This window comes from Bacillus rossius, chromosome 6 (genome assembly GCF_032445375.1).
Source record: "Bacillus rossius redtenbacheri isolate Brsri chromosome 6, Brsri_v3, whole genome shotgun sequence".
Classification (NCBI taxonomy): domain Eukaryota; kingdom Metazoa; phylum Arthropoda; class Insecta; order Phasmatodea; family Bacillidae; genus Bacillus; species Bacillus rossius.
In genome coordinates this window covers 29,516,234-29,536,411 of record NC_086334.1, presented here as the reverse complement: position 1 = coordinate 29,536,411, position 20,178 = coordinate 29,516,234, and the positions used below count along the sequence as shown (strand labels likewise).

The window sequence follows — 20,178 nt, the reverse complement described above, 5'->3', positions numbered from 1 at the left end:
CTACTACTTTTTGTGCATAGCTGACATTATTTAGCCAAAGTAATTTTCAAAATGAACTTATGTTAACTTTACTAAATGTAATTCAATAAAAGTACCCTTTTGTCAAATATATTTAATGGAGTAATAACTTTCTCTTTCTTACTGAAATAAAAATGTCAGAATATTCTGATAGGGTGAAAACAATTTCTACTGAGAGGTTTGTCATGTCGGAATTTTTGAGTTGCTATGTTAGTGCTTCCGGAATTTAGGCGGGACGTAAAATCGGTTAGAGATTTATCCAAATGTGTTTGAGTAGTAAAGTTGTATGTCTTGTTCAACGTCTTGTTAGTTATGGTAACAGATTTAATTCTAACAGAAAAAATGCTTACAGATGTTGAAAACGTGGTAGTCGGAAAGCCAAAATCTCAGTCGCCTGCTAAATCTGAAGTACTGCATTTTTTAAAAACAATATGTATTGGGCATTGGAAAACGAGTTGGATTTGTTATTTACATATGTTGGATTTTTCTTTGTTTAGAAAAATGTTATCACCAGAAGATCGCTAAGGAATTTGCAACCAACGGCAACAGATAAAGAGAACCTAGTTGGTGGGGGAATGATGCCTACTCCTATCAAAGATCACATGAAGACAATTTCGTAAGTTACTATACAATTATTTTTCTTTGTTTCAATAATGTTTTTATGTTTTTTTGACAGTTTTTTCTGACCCTAGTCATCCTTAATAAATATTTAGGAGTATTCTAGATCACGATTCCCTAACAATACTGATGTCACAAAGTGTCGTTTAGGTCATTACCACCCTTACATTCTTAAGGGACAAGTGGGGGAATTTGTGGGTTTTTGAAAAGGAGTGGGACAATAAAGACACCATTATTCTCGTATTCCAATATTAAGCTTACTTTGGTACCATAAACTAGACTATAAAGGCCCGTCTACAATAGTCCGAACCTGTATGTGGTCCGTGTCATCCGAATGTGAGTGGCGTCACATTGTCTCACCGAAAACTACCCTGTCCACAATTGCGATGTTCGATGTGCGAATGTATTGATTTCTAAAGTTGCTACCAGAGCGCAGTAAATGTGCCAAACAAAATGTATTTGTTTATTGTTTTGATGCTTTGTAGTTTGAGATTGAACTTTTGAAAGTTGTGGGAGTTCAATTTTATAGATTTATTCAGTAAGGCAAAGTGGCAAATGTAAATGCTAAAAAATGAACTCATATCACAGCAATCGAACAGCACTAATTTAAATGTCGTCTTGCTCTTCTTGAATTACAACACCTTCCATTTCCTTCAATAACAAAAACAAACACCACGTTTTCAAACGGGAACCGGAAATTCAAATATTGTGATTGTTCTGTTCTTTTTCTGTGTCCGAAGTACACAGGTTGGGACAAAAAGTTCAAATTGACGAATGTCTTCGGACCAGGTAGGTTCGGACCTTCGCCCACTTGACGCATGACGTCAGAGGATCACGTGGACCAATCAGCGACGAGTGTCCTTCGGACACAGTTTAGGACATTGCTATTGTAGATGGGCCTTAATCCCCCCATTCTAGCTAGTCTATTTTGCAATACCGATATTTAACTGTCAAAGAAATTATATCTGTAGGCATTACAACTTATGGTGGTATGAAATATAATAGTGTGCTGAATTTATTACAAAACTTCATGATGCTGAAAAATTAAAGTTGCAAGAAATGTAAGTTATGAGGTATATACCGGTATCACAAAATAGTCTAGACGATACCATGAAAACATTTACGTGAAACGTCTCATTTTCAAAAAAATGAAATGCAGCTTTAATAAACCAAACTGAGACCGGGTAGAATTTATGATACCCAAAACCTATCATATATACCAAAATGAAATACACGAAAAATAATGCATCTCTTGCTTATTGTGGGGTGACTTACACTTCCTTCTCTTGTGGTCAGCCGTAATGTGAACATATATTTTTAACTTAGGCCTTTAAATCCACATGATTTATATGGTAATTTGTTTCTCCGTACTGCCAACTTGGGGGGAGGGATTGTTTGGTTTCTTCCTTTCTAATCAAAATAATAAAAATCATAAGGAAGTTTTACTAAACATGAATCAACTAAATTTAAGAATTACATTTTCTCAGAAGTAACTATTATTAAACTACTGTGTAACTTCCACAGCAATGTATGTTTTTTTTTTTCTTTATTTAATTACCTATCTATTCTAATTGGTCTTTGTGGGGCCCTCAAAAAGTAAAGTAATTGTGTTAAAATTATATTGTAATGAATAATACTAAAACCATGAATTTTCTATGCGTGATATCCTCTATGAAATAAACGAAAGGTTGATCTCCAAATTTGTTTTGTGTAAATTTGCTTTCAGTTTTTTTAACCTAAAGTTTCTTTTTAAGTATTTTCCAAATTGTATTAAATGTTCTTGTGTACCTATTGTATGGGCAACGTGACAAGCCAATTGGCGCAGTTTACCTTTTCACTGATACTTCCTTTTGCACTTTAAATCTGGAGTGCCATGCACCCTAAGGTTCATGGAGCTTTCAATGTCAAACTGTTCCTTCCTGGCAAAACCTAACCTAGGAGGGATAGTTGGCAAAGTTTGTGAATCTGGAGTTCAGCTTATGCTACTCTTTTGGCAAGGGACATTCCATGTCAGATCAACACACTTTGAATTAAAATTTTACCTCACCATTTTAGAACTTCTTCAAATTTTGTATAGTGGTAATATGTACTAAGAATAAGAAAAATATTAAATTTTAATTTTTTATCTCTAACTGTTTCCAAAATACAGCTATGTAAAGTTTTTAAAAAAGCGCTCAAAAACGCTGGACGAGCGTTTTTGAAATTGCTCTAGAAGCTGTTCTAATTAAGCTAGAAAGGTGGGAGTGGTGTCATTTTACTCCATTTTTAATGGGCTTTCTTATGAAATATAACACACCATAGGTTGTCATAAAAAAAAATTTCTAAACTTAAAATCAAAATTTTGATTTTGAATAAAACAAAAAGTGCGTCCCAAAAAATTTTGAAAAAATTCTTAAAAGTAGGTTGTACTTATGGGAAGCATGTGTCAAAATTTCAAAATGGGCATGCAATGGGTTCAATAGGTAAAAAATAATTGAAATGAGAGTTGATTTCTAAAATCAGTACGGTTTATGTAGTGTATGGTAGTATTAATTGTTTGTACATGAACAAATAGACATTCCATTTACTTACTGAGTACAAATTCACTTGTTACTTGACATTGCCTGAGTTATTTTTAGTGTCTCTTCAGCTGTAAGTGTATAAATCCTTCCAGTAGGAGTTGTAGGATAAACTTTGCAGAGGACGTCCGTTACTGATATCCACAACACATCAGGCTTCCTTGGATATGAAAATAAAGCTGCCGGTCCAGGAGGGTGTAAAAATGTTACTTTTAATTCATCTTCTTCTTCCTTCTTCTCCAAAACATAAGCAACCCACCACTTTTCATCATACACTGCCGTTATGTAGCCATTTACATCACTTATTTGCAATTTATCTGGTGATTTTTGAACAGCTACAGTGTCTTCAGTTTGACTTTCCGAAAAAACTTTAACTCTTAGTTTTGAGAGACTCAATGGTTCAGGTATAAAACAGTGGAATTTTTGAGTACCCTTAATATTAATAGCCTGGTTGAAACGCTCCTCGAGAAACTTTTCAGATTCAAATGATCTTCTTGGGTTGAAAAGGTAAAATGTATTCCATTGATATTTTGTTTTGCCCATTCATAAAGTTGAATGGCTGTCAGGATTTGACTGTCATATGGCCGCTGTAGACTAGCTTTAGCGGCTAGTCTCTTGACCGTGCCACCAATCCCATCACAAGGGCCCTTTCCATGAGCCGTAGCTGAGAAATGCCATTCAGCTTCAACATCAAAATCCTCTTTATGGTAGCACAAGTTTATGAAGTTTTTTTTATTTTTATATTGCCCAGCACACCCGTCAGAGTAATAGAAAATCTTCTTTGGTAATGCCTGGAAATGTTTTGTCAAGAATTCAATAAGTTTCTTTTGAAACGTATAAACAGACACGGTATTGTGCTCCAAGCAATCTGATACCACAACAAAACTGACATGTTTGAGTTTGTCTTCACTTTTGTAATAAATTACAAAAGGGTGAAGAGTTACATGTTCATTAGCCCAGTGGTAGCTCTGAGCCTCGTCTTGTACCACAATTGTGTAGTTTTCGGAAAAGTCTAGGTTTATCACAAACTCTGATTCATTTAAATTTTCTTTTTTATCATTGATGAAAGCAGACTGCATTTTAGCAATAAAATCATGTTTTATTAGAGGTGAAAGTTTTTCCAAAAAGAAAGTGATAAAGTCTTCTGAAGATTTGTTTAAAGTCTCAAGAGTGCAACGATCTACAGACACCCATTGACGAAAGGTGACATTTTCTATCAAATTTTCTTCAAAGGCATCTTCAAGAATTGTTTGTATAGGTGTAACCCCAGGACAATCGGCACATTCACCCATGACACATGTTATTGCTGGTGGATTGCATTGCATTATGACCATACACTGCTTGTACGACTTCAATTCACCATTAGTTAGAGTTCCTAATCGGGCATTTTCTATAATCAACTTCACATTTTGGTGGATAGTACATACGCACACTGCATGCGTGCCACTTTTGCCTGCTAAAATACATTGTTTTGGTCTTAGTTCAGCAAATTTAGAGAATCCTACTTTAATGTGGGGGGATTTCTCCTTGAACAGAGTATAAGCTTCCTTCAGATTACACAAGATAAGACATTTTGATATTTTGGTTTTATTTCCATTTGCCTCAACAACTGATACACAATCTTTTATGCCGGGCATTGCTCTGCCAGGGTGGCCACTCACCGGGAAAACCGGGATTTATCAGGGAAATCACGTTGATCGGGAATTATCAGGGAAATGTCAGGGAATTTTTTTAATAACCGGGAATATTTTGTGTCATGTATATTTTCGCAGAGCTGCCAACCATTACGGATTTTCCGTAATTATTACGGATTTAACACAGAATTACGGAACATCGCTGGTTTATTACGGAAACGAGGCTTTGTGCTGCACGGTAACGGAAAAAAATTCCGTTTCTGGTGTGCGTGTTTCGTGAACGCAGTTCAAATACATCACGTGGTTGCGCAGATAACGGAACTAATAAATGTGCGCATGTACTGTCGCAATAAGTAGATTAATTCTTGTGTTTTGTAATAGAAATGGTACGGTATTACGTCCGTTGTACGATACAACTAGTACATATTCTCGGACTTTTCGTTTGTTTGCTACGTACATCACGATAATTTTTGTACGGTACTTTGGCTAACCTGTGTTGTGTTAATTACTTTCTTGAAAGCCATTTTTTTCATCAAAGTGTTTTTGCCGTGTCTACAGACGTGAAACCTTTTTATGTTGTTCGATAGTGTTGTTTTCTTCAGTGCCGGTTGTAGAAATGAAGCGTGTGACAGAACAATGTTTATCTGGGGCAAAAAAAAAAAGAACGTTATTCCTCAGAACATTCGACCAAACTATTCCAAAGAATGGCCATGCTTGTCATCTTCAAATTTTTTGGAACGACACACGTTTTGTAATGTATGCACGTGTGACTTTTCGATTGCCCATGGTGGAAGGGATGACTAGACGGCATATTGAATCAAAGAAACATGCAGAATATTTGAAATCCGTGACGAGCAATAAATCTATATCGTCGTTTTTCGCTACATCTGAAGAAACGAAAGTAACAAACGCAGAGTTATTGTTTACAAGTTTTTTTTGGTAGAACACAATTTACCTTTAGCAGTAGCCGATCATTCGGGTAATTTGTATAGATCTATGTTTCCGGACTTTAAAATTGTACAGAAATACAGCTGTGTGAGAACAAAAACATCTGCCTTAGTGGAGTATATGGCTGGTGAAACTTAAATTGAAACTGTTGAATCTTTAGTAAGTGGACCATTTGCTTTAGCTACAGATGGGTGTACTGATTGATATGCAGTGAAGATTTATCCATTAGTTGTTTCATTTTTAAATCAAACACAAGGTAAAATTTTCACTCTACTGTTATCCCTTTTTGAAAGTACTAAGAATAAGAATATTTCACAACTAGAAATGTTACACTTCAAAAATGAATGTAAGAACAGTTATCAAAAGTTGTGTGAAAAAATGTTTGAGCGCTCGCCACTGAAATACCCCATTACTAGGGACAGGAAAAATTCGCGAGTTCAATGACCTGTAGGATGAACTCCATAGTTCTGCGTACTCTCGGTCAAATGCCACCCACTCATTGGCTGCTGTCTTGTGAGACGTCCCAACGTAGCAGCCTGATATTCGATAAAGCTTTGGTCGGGTATTTCTCATTGGCCCAGAGTCATCCAGGTGAGTTGTGAGCCAATAGCAAAGGCAGCACTGAGGTATAACTATTTGTATTTTAGCCTATCGCGAAATGAATTCGCGAATTTTTCCGGTCTCTAGACATAAAACAAAACACAGACTGCGGGTCATTGAAAGGGATGCTATAATGTAAAGTGACATATTTAAAATGTATTATGGGTAAATATGTATTAAACGGATTAGCGCCAAAAAAAATCGTACAAATATGAAATAACTTTCATTATATGCTATCTTACGTACTCTCTTCAGAACCGCCTGCGGAGATAAAAAATTCCAATTACTTTAGGAGATATCGAATTTTTTAATCTTCATTTTTTGGCGATTTTTTTTTTTTAAAAATTTATAAATCCGAAAATACCTTTATTCTGTGCTCTTAAACTTCCTCTTTTCATTAAACCCGGCTGAGATAAGAAATTCCAAATACTTTTGGAGATATCGAATTTTTTAATTTTCATCCTGTGCACTCGTGCGGCGATAACGGTTGCTTGTTTACAAGTATCATTTTTTTTTTTTTGCGATGTTCCCGAACGGAGAAACCTAAGATGCACATAGAGTTCTGCCATTCCCGATTACACCCGAACAATTCACCTTCGGCCAACCTCGGGTTTATTTATTAATATTTCTCTGTTTATTTTAATGTAGCTAACCTATCCGACCACTTTTAATATTTCAATTCATTTTTCCTGCGCAAAAATAAATAAATCCTGAGGTTGGCCGAAGGTGAATATTCGGGTGTAATCGGGAATGGCAGAACTTTATGTGGATCTTAAGGACTCTCACGTAAACGAATACATCATGTAAAAAGAAACTTACGTGAGTTTATTCTGTTCATCCTTTTTCCCGGTTTGTTAGGTCAGGTCAGCTACATTATAAATACTTTAAAACTAAACAACCAATAAAATTAATTTTATTATTTTTAATGTCTGTTCAGTTTCAAAGTATTTATAATGTAGCTGACCTGACCTAATCTACCTTTGTCCCATTTTGTTAGGTCAGGTCAGTTACATTATAAATACTTAAAACTATACAACATGTAAAATAAATTGATATTATTTTTAATTTCGGTTTATTTTGAAGTATTTATAATGTAACTAACCTTACCTAATGGAAAATTTATGTTATTTAGACATTCACGCGCACACGGCAAAATATAAAATGGCGACGGTCAAATTATTACACACGTCTGGTATAGCAAAATAAGAACGGCCATATCTCCAAAAGTATTTGGAATTTTTTATCTCCGCACGCGGTTCTGAAAAGAGGACGTAAGATAGCATATAATGAAAGTTATTTCATATTTGTAAGATTTTTTTTGGCGCTAATCCGTACAATACATATTTACCGTATTATGTTATTTAACGAACTTCTGTATGTATATAATGAAGAAAATACAGCAGGGTGCTAAAATGTGAGTAATCTCTTTCCACAATATTATATTATTTCATCAAAAGTATGTTTTTTTTTTGTAATTGTAAATATCAGGGAAATTTTGAATTTTTTAATCAGGGAAATCATGGAAAAATCAGGGAATATTTTTGGTGACTGTGAGTGGCCACCATGTCTGCTGATTTCATCATTTAGATAAAAGGAATGAATAGTATTTACAACATCTTCTGAGAGCGTCTTACCAGGCTTGGGATTGGGAGTCTCTAATATACCTTTCTCTTTTAAAATTTTTTTTGCTTGTCTTACTATATAGTTTGGCGCATTAAATTCCCTCATAATCTTCCTTATCCCCCAACCCTCTGGGAGGCAAGTAAGTATCATTAATTTCTTAACACAATTGTTTGAAACGGAAAATTGATCTTTGAGGTTTTGTAAAACTGATTGGTCAAGATCGTCCTCTTGACTGAACGATGATGGATCTGCTGCTACAAAAAGTTTTCGTTTCATTGCAGAGTGAATTTTTCTTGCTTTGGTTGTTGCATACTGCTTGGATTGGATTTTCCTTTTGTCAATAGGAGACTCTTTTAGCTCCAAAAGAGAAGTATTCATTTGATCTACTATTATTTTCGAAATAGAAAAGTTAGGGTCCCTGTCTGAATCCGAACTGGACATTTCATCATTCAATGCCACTAAGCAAGGCTTAGCTGAAGGGCCAGGTTGATTGGCATTTAAGTTTGTCTTCAAAGCTGTAATTTCTTTCCTACATTTATTGCAAATTTTAGCTTCCTTTGGAATTTCAGGATATAAACTGCACATCCATGATGTGACATTTCTTAATGTCTTTTTATCCCTGACTGTATGATTTTCTTTTTTTAAGGGATTAAAACATTGTAATCTAATAAACACAACTTTTTTTCTCCAGTTTTTTAAAGTCTAAAATTTAAAATTGATTAAAACCGTTTTGCAATTTACAAGTTTCAACAAAAAATTGTCTTTAAATAATAATTAATTGAATAAAAATATTGACATGTATAATGTACATTACATAACTGTATTATCATTAGTACTCACTACTGTCACACATTACTAGTAGTTACACTCACTAATACTTTATCACATCACTGTTCTCAGCATAACTACTGATTCTACTGACAAGAGCACCAGACTCAGACGAACTGCTATGTGAGCTATTCTTGTGAGGTGCAGGTCTCAACTTGTCAGCAAAGCTTGCCCCCTCCCCCCTCAGGCCCTCTCCTTCCTGCCTGCTGGAGCAGATTGATTACAGTCTGAATGTTAGTCTTAAAACTTTATAGCTTATTCTTTACTGTTTTTTAAAAATTACTTGAATGATACCTACATATTTTAAAATCCACTTATATAAAGACATTAACTAATAAACAGTCACCTCAATAATAAATTAATATCAATACGAACTTTCCCGAAGGTACACGATGTTGTTGTCGGGATAAATACGACCATACTGGACCATACCATCATGGCGACCCTCGATTATCGCTACATTGCCGCGTAAACAAAGTTTATTAATTTTTAAACTAATTCTAGTTTCCAGTTTACAGTTTTCATGTAGTTATTTTTCAAGAAGAGACTCTGCAAACTGTGCGAAGTGAAAGAAAACTTCTGAAACATTTTATTATAACCATAACCATAGCCATAACTACCAACACCTATGTTTGTGTAGATTTATTATAGATAGTAAAATTATTAGCATTACTGATGTTGGTAAAATAGAACATAGTAAAATATCTTTACCAAATTAAAATTCCCAAAATCTCACCTTTTTGCAGATAATATTTAACCATGAAGCCATAATCTGCCCATTTTGAAATTTTAACTTATGCTTACCATTAATATAGCCTACTTGTAGGAATTTTTTCAAAATTTTTTGGGATGCACTTTTTGATATATTCAAAATCAAAATTTTGATTTTGAGTTTAGAAAAAAAAAATTTATTACAACCTATGGTGTGTTATATGTCAAAAGAAAGCCCATAAAAAATGGAGTAAAATGACACCACTCCCACCTTTCTAGCTTAATTAGAACAGGTTCTAGAGCAATTTGAAAAACGCTCGTCCAGCGTTTTTGGGCGCTTTTTTGAAAACTTTACATAGCTGTATTTTGGAAACCGTTTGAGATAAAAAATTAAAATTAAATATTTTTCTTATGTTTAGTACCTACTACCACTATACAAAATTTGAGGAGATTCCAAAGTGATCATGTAAAATGGGTGTGTTGATTTGACATGGAATGACCCGCAACTACATTAAGAGATGGGCTCTTCTGTTTCACCATCAATTCCTCACTCTTAAAACTAATTTCAATTTGAGGAGGGCCAAACTAAAAATAATTCACATAATACTTTCAAGTTGTTGGTGAGTTGGGATATTTAGTTCTAAACGTTTTCAGTTTCTGGAAATTTAAATCTGATGGAAGGAACCTGTATTGTCATGACAAATAGTTTGTTACAAAAGCTGAGAATTTGTGTTCATTCAATAGCAGCGCACCTGTATTATGAAGAGCTTTATTTGTGTTACCAATACCTCTCGTATCTTTTTGAGTTTTTCATGCCAATTATAACTTGGGGGATGTCGCACTCTCTTCACACTTGTAACTCAAAAAGACTCACAAGAGCTTTCTTGCAGATGTCAGATTGCTGCATGTTAACAAAAATGAAGTTTTTTGTACGCACACTTGGGTTTACTTACAGATGATTCTTTACGTGGTTGCCTTCAGTTTCTTGATGTTCAATAAGTCTGGATATGAAAATGTCTTGCTCATTCTTCGTACCCATACCATACAAACATTGGAAGATTTTAATTTGTTGCTCCTCAGAAATCTTACTGAGCAATCACATTTGCATGTTTACAAAAAATGTAACATTAAAAAAAATTAATGTGTTTACAAAGGTCTAGTTAGGCTTCTTTATCTTACTGGAACAGTATTTGTAGTGTCCCTATCAGTAGTCAAAAATACTTATGAATGTATATTAACATATGTAATACAAAGTGATGAATGTTAACCTACCCACAAGGATGATGCATTAAACTTGCTGCAACAGTTTTCCTTTTTGTTCTAGTCTTCCAGTCCTTTAACTTTAGCCTTTTCAATCATATTGCTTTTTTTATATATGTATATATTTATTTATTACTGGAACAGTCAATTGTTGCCGTTATTACTGCTAGGGGGTGGTCATGTTTGCATGATTACATGCTAACTGTGTGAAGCTTCTTTTTTTTCCTTCAGCTAATTGTTGTGCCATATAGGTTAAACACCCAAAAAATTGGCTGAAGGGTAGTGTTTTCAGTGTGGAAACAGTTTTAAACTACCTTTTTTTTTTTTTTAAGAAAGTGGTTTTAACAATGGAGATTTTAATTCATACTTACTAACCATCGTCAGCCGTGATCAAGCACCATTTCCGCAATGCTTTGGGCGTATACAATATGGCAATGGCAAGGTTAAAAAGTGACTTCAACCACATCACAGCATGTCGTCTCCCTAAAATTCCTAACTCCGTGATTACTGCACACTTCCTTTTATTGCAAAATGCCTTCACTGTTTACAATGTCAGGAAGCATAGATGTAGAAACCTAGAGGTTGTGTTATATGTGTGTACATTTCAACCCTTCCGTTTGACAATTTGCTAGGGAATGGAAATCGCAACTCGTATGTCGGCGTCCAAAAAGAGAGGCCGTATCAAGTATACATAACATTATTCCTCTCGCAACGTAGGTCATTTAAGAATAAACATGTCCATACTCAAGAGCCTTTTCAATACTGATAGTTGCATCTCTGTTTCAGTATACATGGCTTCATGATACTTGGAGGTGGGACAAGTGTCCTTACTACCATAGGTGATGAGTTATGACCTAATAATTAATTCTTAGAAATAATCAGGTTTTCTCTGGTTTTCATCTAATAGCCTTTTTTAAATAACTGATTCAATTCTCTGTCAATATTAAACATTTATTAATTCTCTAAACCATGCAATTTTCCTCAACTTCAAGGCCTTTCACAACTGCCATGTTATCGGAAATTCAGTCATTAAAAACGTAATTTTGTGAGAATTCTGGCATTTTAATGATTTAAAAATATTTTTAATGTTGCTGGTCTAACCTAAAAAATTTTGAATTATGATCAGTTTCAACATTACCTTGAGTTCAAGCATTATCTTGGGTCTTAAAACTGGTTTGATCATGGTTCAACCTTATTAAATATTTTCTGTTGCATTTTGAGCGCTGAATGAAGATCATACAGAACATCCACATGAAGTGACAGTCCTGACTGTAACAATGATTTCGAATCGACGCTGTACTAGCAGATATGTCCACAATTTTTACGGACTTAATGTGGGTTAAATTAAGAAGCAAATATAATACTTATATTAAAAATTTAAAGTGTAACTGAAATCACAATCATCTCTGTTATGGGAAACTTTATTGTGGTACTTGTAACTTTTTCTATAGTGGCAAAATAATCACTGCACTGTGAACTAAGCCGTTATCTGATTCCCATCAGTTGCCCAGCTTGTACACATGCAAAATTAGCTGTATAGGGGAGAAATGTCACAAGCAAGTTTTTGATGGTATAAATTAGAATTCTGTCACTGTTTCTATTGAGACTACCTATTTTAAGGTCCAGAGTAATCGGTGTAAAATGTGAAGTATACAGGACGAAGGAATGTACATTAATGGTTTATTATTTATGAGAGTAACAAGTAATTGTATTAATTTCAGTATTTTCTTCAACTTGAACAGAGATCCTTCATTCGTCAGTACTGAGAGATGTAAAGTGTGTGATGGCATCACAGAATCCACCCCCAAATGGTTCAACTTTGAAACCAGTTAAATTGGACATGAGTTTCTTCAAAAAGTAGCCTACTGTTGTGTATATTTCAAAACTTTTGTTGGGGTCACTCCTGTTGTTTTTCCAGGACCATCCTGTTAGTTAATTTGAAATAATTAGAGACCGGAAAAATTTGCGGGTTCAATGACCTCCAGGATAGACTCCAATATCCTATACACACTCGGGCAAATGCCAACTGTTCATTGGCTGTTGACTTGTGAGTCGTCTCGACTGGGTGGCCTGTGATTCGACACTTCTATGAGTGAGGGTCTCTAATTGGCCCTCAGTCCTCCAGATTAACAGTGGACCAATGGCAGAAGCAGCACTAAAGTATAATTATTTGAATTTTAGCATAACACGAAATGAACCCGCAAATTTTTCAGGTCTCTAGCAATAATGTGTCGGGATCATATTACCAATTGTTTGGGAACTTCTGGGGTTTTACACAAAGCAGGTCCACATTCATCCAAAGAGGATGCCCGTTCCTAACATCCAAGGACGAATCTCTATCAGCGTGTTCCCAAGGGTGTCGGTTCCCTTCCAACCCAACTGGATGGTGGCAGCACTGCCTGTGTGTCGTGTACACATGTCTCGTGGATCATTAAGGAACCACTGTGCACTGTCTCGTTCTGTGGACTTTACTATCTGCTGTGAGATTATCTGCCAGCTGTGTTGTCATGAGTGTATTTTTCCAGCGGAACCTTTGAAAAAAGGAGTTTATTGGATGAGCAACCAAATAGTTCAAAGAGTGGTGAATACAGAAAGAAGAAACTCATTAATAAATATGTCCAAACAGAAGAAGAAAAGTTGGTGATAAGTGCTGAGGATCTTACTACCAAAGGTTAGTTTGGGCATCATCAAATGTCGCAGATTGCTAGGAAATTAAATTAATTTTACATCTTTGCATTTATACTTGTAGAATAAAAAAGGTTTTGTGTTATCATCAGAGTTGTAACACTATATTTTAACTAGAATATAGGGTCAGCTTTCCAATGTAAAGGGGAATTTTACTCTAACGAATTTTTATATTTTTTGTTAAGCATTTAATCCCAGTTTTTCGGATACATACACTAGTGTAAGTAGTCATGCAGCTTTCGAAGACACTCCACTATGTGATACTTAGTGGTCCGTTGTGCATTGCCAACAGCAATTTACGTCGCAAATTTGATGAGTTATGTATTTGTAAGAGGAAACTTTCGATGTCATGAAATAAGATATTAAGATATTAATTTATTATTATTGTGGGGTGAATAGAATAAGACAAAATGCAATTCACAAGGTTCCCTGATAATGTAAATAGCAACAAGTGTTTAGATTAGGTGGATTCAAAGAATGATTGACTAGACAAGGTGGTGCCGTGTGAACATTGGTTTTTCGATTATTTGCAGCAGTCCTGGTAAGAAACCACTTTGTCTCAGTTCAGCAAATGTAGTTTCAGTTGCTAATGGTTGGTTGTTGGCTATAGTCAACTCCTTCCTAGATTTTCCTGACTTTGAAGTATGCCTCTGTCTGTAATTACTTTGTTAGTGATAAGAGCTTGTATGAGATATCTGTATAAGTAATCAGTAGAAACATTATAAAATGGATTGTCGTCAGTTTTTTGCAAGATCCTGTTGATCATTAACATAATTTGAGATTTTGTCTTGTTAGTCACAGGAGCTTAAACAATTCTAAGCAATTTTTACATGACTTTCTATAGAAAGTCTTTAGTCCTATGTAAATAAAATACTCTGTACTCGTAATGTCAGAGCAAATAATATAAAAATAGGAAAAAAAGTTTGTTTCTTTCCCCCCTATTTTTACATTATTATTTATACTAATACATTTATGATACTAGTTTGGATTTTAAATAATACGAATTGTTAAATTTCATGGGTAAATTTAGCTAAGTGAATTAAACTACTCTGGAAATCCTTGTTGCAAATATGTATTCAGTGACAAAGTATTGGAAACTTTTAGTAATGAAAATAGCCTTTGAAATTTTTTCCTATAGGCTTAAGCCTTTTCACCTACAGTAATATGTTATGGTGTCTATTTGTTTACAGGAACCCCAAGCATAAAATACTGGAAGTCTTTGGCCAATACAAAACAAGCTTCTCTGGAGAAAGTTTTGGTAGAGAACAGCAAATTAAAAGAAAAGATTTTTCTTTTAGAAGAGGAGGTCAAGAATTATAAGATAATGCTATCAGAATCAGAAGATTTGGTCAGTACATTGAAGGTGCGTATATAATTTGCTCTGTGCACTAGTTGGAATAAATTATCTCGCAGTCTTACGACATGTTCTGCTCAGAAACATCCCAAAAGTATTTGAGAAGATGAGTATGAAATAAATTCCTAGTAGAGTTTTGCACTCAGTAACTAAATTTGAACTGGTGCTGTTTAGGGCATTGATATGCGGAAGGCCCTAGCTAGAGTATGTTAATACTAATATGCACACTTACAGCCAAACTATAAAAATCATCTGCATGTAATTAATGCAACTGTTCTAGTTATTCTGACTGCAAGTTCTATGACCAAACTTCTTAAAATTCAGTGGTCAACCATTTTTTTTTAGGCTCACTAACATTTGGTACAGAGCGAGGTAGTATGATGTTGGACTTGCATTCTGGAGGTTCCGAGTTTGAATCCTGATTTATCAGTCTTTACTTCGGTCTTCCGTGGTTTTCCAAAATCAATACAGGTGTATGCATTGAGGTTCTTTACAAAAGGCTATGGCTGATTTCCCCAAGTTCTTGACTTGTATAGTGCAAGCAAGTGACCTTGTCGAAGAGACGTGTAGCTAAAATAAATGAAGATTTTAAATTAGTACAGAGTCCCACTAATCCAGACTAGATGGGACTGAACCATGTCCAGAGCACCGAAAGTCTGGATTAAACTGAATTTGCCTTCAAATGTACATAATAAAAGTTTTTAGATGGGTAAAACTATTTTTAAAAATTATTGTTTTTTACCATAGATACTACTTTTCCTCAAGCTTAGTTTTAGTTATAATACTTCTTAATATATAGACCTTTTTTTTAAACCTATGAACTGATGTAAGATTAACAACACAGCTTTGTGATTAAAATTAATTTCTTTCAGTCTTGTCCGGATTAATCAGATGTCTGGACAAGCGGGTCATTTTTATTTGAAACCTAAGACCCATGATTGCCATGATAAAATTAATGCCTGCAGAAGCTTGCCATCATCTTTTGTTATTGTGAAATAGTTTTATGCTAGCCATTGTATTGTGGAAGGTTCGTCATTTTGTTACCTCTAATAACATTCACATGCATTTAATTTATTGCATATCAAGTTTTATATCACTTCTTGTTGCTGATGTGGCTCCCAGATATTTAGAAATTTCCCTTCTATCACCGTTATATTGTCAGAATTTTTATAAATATGAATCACTATAAATCCTGCTTCTTAATGTAGTTTCACCGTGTCTGGGTATAATAAGGCTGACACTGATTGTTTTTACTCTCATTTACTTATAATTAATGAGTTTTCCCATTGTGTTTGCAAAAACCAAGTTGTTGCTGATGTGGCTCCCAGATATTTAGAAATTTCCCTTCTATCACCGTTATATTGTCAGAATTTTTATAAATATGAATCACTATAAATCCTGCTTCTTAATGTAGTTTCACCGTGTCTGGGTATAATAAGGCTGACACTGATTGTTTTTACTCTCATTTACTTATAATTAATGAGTTTTCCCATTGTGTTTGCAAAAACCAAGAGATGAAAGTATTTTCAATTTTCTAGTACACAATCTAGAAGAGATAAATGTTCCCTGCTAAAAACATACATATTTGTTAGTTTTTAATCAAATTTGTTTTTGTGACTCATACCCTTAATTTAGTAAATTAGTTTCTTATGTTTAAATTTGCAATTTTTTATTATATATAATCATTTATTTTAATGTTAGGCGTTTATTTAACTTGCATATTAGTGTAACTGCTACATGGTATTTTTTTTATTTTGTAATCTTACCTCAGCATGGTTGTAATTTATTAGCTCACCCTCAATAGAGAATTCTACCAGAATGTGAGTGAAATGAAAATTGACATGGTACTTAAATATTGCTGTTTTTCAGGAATTGCTGGATTGCCCTCAAGATTCTGAGGCTGATACGGAAACTCGAGAAGACGAAAATGTTGCAGAAAGTGAATGACTTAAGTGTTGTGCCAAAGTAAACTGTTTTAGCTGTTAAGACACGTTTTTTAAAAATTCCCGTTTACATTGGCTCAGCATTGGCCATATATGACCATAAATTGGCCAGAATAATAATTAGTTGATGCATTAAGATGTGCTTTTATGTGGTAAGTTATTTTTTAGCTGTAAATGTTTTGCAGAAGTAACATTTTAAATATATCTTTAATATGTAATGGCATATAAAATATTTCATTTTTATTAATTTATACATATGGTTGGTATGCTGTGAGATATGGTACTTTGTCACATGTTCTAGTATTGTATTCAAAACCTTAGTACTTGACTTGAAAGTTACTTTTTCAAACTACTATTGCATTAGCTGAAAAAGATTAATTTAAACCTCGGTGGAAAGCTAGGTATCTGTTCCGAAGTTGAAGATACTCTTGTTATCAAAACAAACTGTAGCCATATAAAAGCTAAACATTTGTTCTGTAGCTTGTAAGGAAATCAAGAAGAGAAATAAAAGATGAAGTTTGTGTTGTTAAACAAAGATGTTAACACATCAGCAAGCAGTTAGCATTAAACTTTGTTGTAGCCTATTATAGTTTTGATATCTACAAGGAGGGAAGGGTAGTTATCATTTTTACTTCAATTTTTAACATAACAAAAATTGCATACACCAAATCATGAACTTTCCTGCTGTCATGGTAAAGTGTGTGGAGATGCAAATTCTTAAGTTTGGGATAAAGTTGCAAATTTTAGATCCCTGGTTTACTAAAAATGGGCAGAACATGAAATTACAAACTCCCAACGTTCAAAATTTAGTTAAAGCTGTAAGTTTCAAAATGGCCAGAATTTTTTGGATAGAGAGTATATTAGAAATACAGCACAGAACTACAGTGAAATTTATATTGACTTGTCCACTTCTTGCTAATTTTAGCATTGATAACAAATCTTACCACCTGACAAGAGACTCATGTAGTAGGTGAGTGATAGGATCATCTTTGATAGTTGCTTACTAAAAATGTAAAAATATATCTTTCTGAGAACATATGTGAACCAGACACTGGGTAGTTGAAACTGCCTAGCATATTTTTGTCCCTATTATGTACAGTGGATTATGATTTCAACCATTAGTACTTAAAACTCATTCTTGTACCTTCTTGGCCATACTTGTACGTATAAGCTTAATATTTGGGACTGTTCAAATATCATATTTTTGGTATTTGATTAAATGTTTAGCTAAAAAATTGGTTATTCTTTATTGATTTTTATATAGAGTTTAATATAATTGGGAAGTCAGTCAACAGATTGAAATCACAGTAAGATTTATTTCACATTTAAAAGCAAACACTTCAGGCTTCATATAAAATTAATTAACTCCCAAATGCATTGCACAAAATTAACAGATTTTGTTGGCGACACCAAGATTAAAAACATTTTTGAGCCTCTAATTTGAATTACTAATTCTTATAATGATGTGTTTTGGTCTCAAGTCAAAACTCTTATGAACAGTAGTTGGCTAATGGCATCTGAATTTTCATTGATTAATGTTAATGGGGCCAGATATTGTCCCAACTAATCAGAAAATTGTTAATAGGTGTTCATTGTCGCTGTGGTTAAGGCATTAAACCATTTTTTTTGTGTCTACCATTAGAATGTACAAATTTGCTACAACCATTTAGAAATTTAAAAAAATTGGTGATACATATTCAATAATTGGTTGGTTGTGTCTGTTACTTTGACAGAAACTGCAAAAATGTATCATGTACACATCACATGCAGTAGAACCCTGTTATAATGTTTTTCAAGGGAGCACAAGAAAAAAACATTATAAGCAGGAAATCTCAATTTAGCACTTAACAATGTTCGAGCTTTGTACCAATGGACTCACAAAGGTATGTAAACAACTTTAATGTTAAAACCAAAGAAAGTATACTTGATAGGTACATGAATTTACTGAAACAAGCCAACAATTTTTCAACTTCGTCTTGTTCCCTGGTTAAATTTTGTTTGTCTTTAAAGATACACTGCCACATTTTTTGTAAAATTGTCTCACGATTCATGACAACATTCAGAGTGAGAACGTCTACTCCTTCGCCACCTGAAAATGTTTAATTTTGGGATTCCTACGTATGAATGAAGAAAAAAAAATTATTTGTAAGCAATAGAAAACACTTTTAGTTATGCACTCAATGGTTGGCAACTTAAATATTGTAGGACTATGTACGTGCATCTGAATACCCACTGGAATGGCAAGGAAGAGAAGTTGACTAAGGGTGCCAACTGACACGTAACTATGAACATTGTGTACCTTCAGTATATTGCATAAAATTGTATTTTAACAAACTTCATGTATTGTATGGCAGTGATTGTAAACCTACATAAAGGAAACTTTTTATCGTAAGTGTTGGAATAATTTGGTTTTAAAACATTTTTTCCCCATTTATGTATTGAATGTTAGAAAGCAAACATTATAAGCAGGAAATTACACTATTTACAGGGTGTCTACTGACCCTGGAAAACCTGGAAATATCAGGGAATTTTGTAATCAGGGAAAAATCAGGGAATTTTTTTAAAAACCAGGGAATTTTTGTTTGGTAGGTTGTAGTTGGCAATACGTTTTTTGTTTATTGATCAGCTTGCATTGGCGTGGCATCATGTGTATCCCCTCCCATTTTTATTTTTGAATGGCAAATAACGAACAGTTCCCACGTCCAAATTCTTTTATTTACCATCGGATTCGGAAGTGGCATCAAATCACGTGATACAAACTAATTCAAGATGGTCTGTTATCCTGCTGACGTGACGTGCTGCAATATGTGCTTCCCACGTTCAGATTATACCGACAGGTGCATTTAATTTTAAGTATCTATGGATGCCCTCAATGTAAACTGGACATTTTTGTTAGCGTTGAAAATACATATCACAGACACTTTTGGTGAAGATTCACCATCTTTGCTAGAAATTGGTAGCTGTGGGCTTTATACGGTCCATGGTGCTTTCAAAACTGGAATTTCTGTTACACAATGGGACGTTTTTAGTTTTTTGAGGCACAATTACTATTTGTTTAAGCACATATCTGCAAGGAGGGCAGATTACATTAGAATAACTGGATCAGAGCTTTTTCCCAAGAAATTTTGTGCAATCATATGGAATACTGCAGTTGCTGAGCGTGCCATGAAAACGTTACCCCACCTAAAGAAATTGGTTAGTGAAGTTTCTATTTCATCTCTCTCTTTCAGTGTAGTGAAATGTGCTCTTGAAGATAATCTTCTAAAAGTAAAATTGACATTCTTCCTTTTTTTGGCATCAGAGCTGGAATTGTTTCTCACAATGTTCCAAAGTGAAGCACCCATGGCACCTTTTCTCTATGATTCACTGGTTTTATTAGCTTTGGCAGGAAAATTTTG

General features: G+C 34.2%; 1 long non-coding RNA gene across 1 annotated transcript; it reads left to right on the top strand.

Annotated features, from left to right (window-relative positions):
- Nucleotides 1-218: 218 nt before the first annotated feature.
- Nucleotides 219-19,172, top strand: LOC134532958 (uncharacterized). The gene is made up of 5 exons (XR_010075223.1): nucleotides 219-426; nucleotides 516-634; nucleotides 13,324-13,469; nucleotides 14,674-14,846; nucleotides 16,707-19,172. It is a non-coding gene; the product is annotated as an uncharacterized LOC134532958 (long non-coding RNA).
- Nucleotides 19,173-20,178: the final 1,006 nt, after the last annotated feature.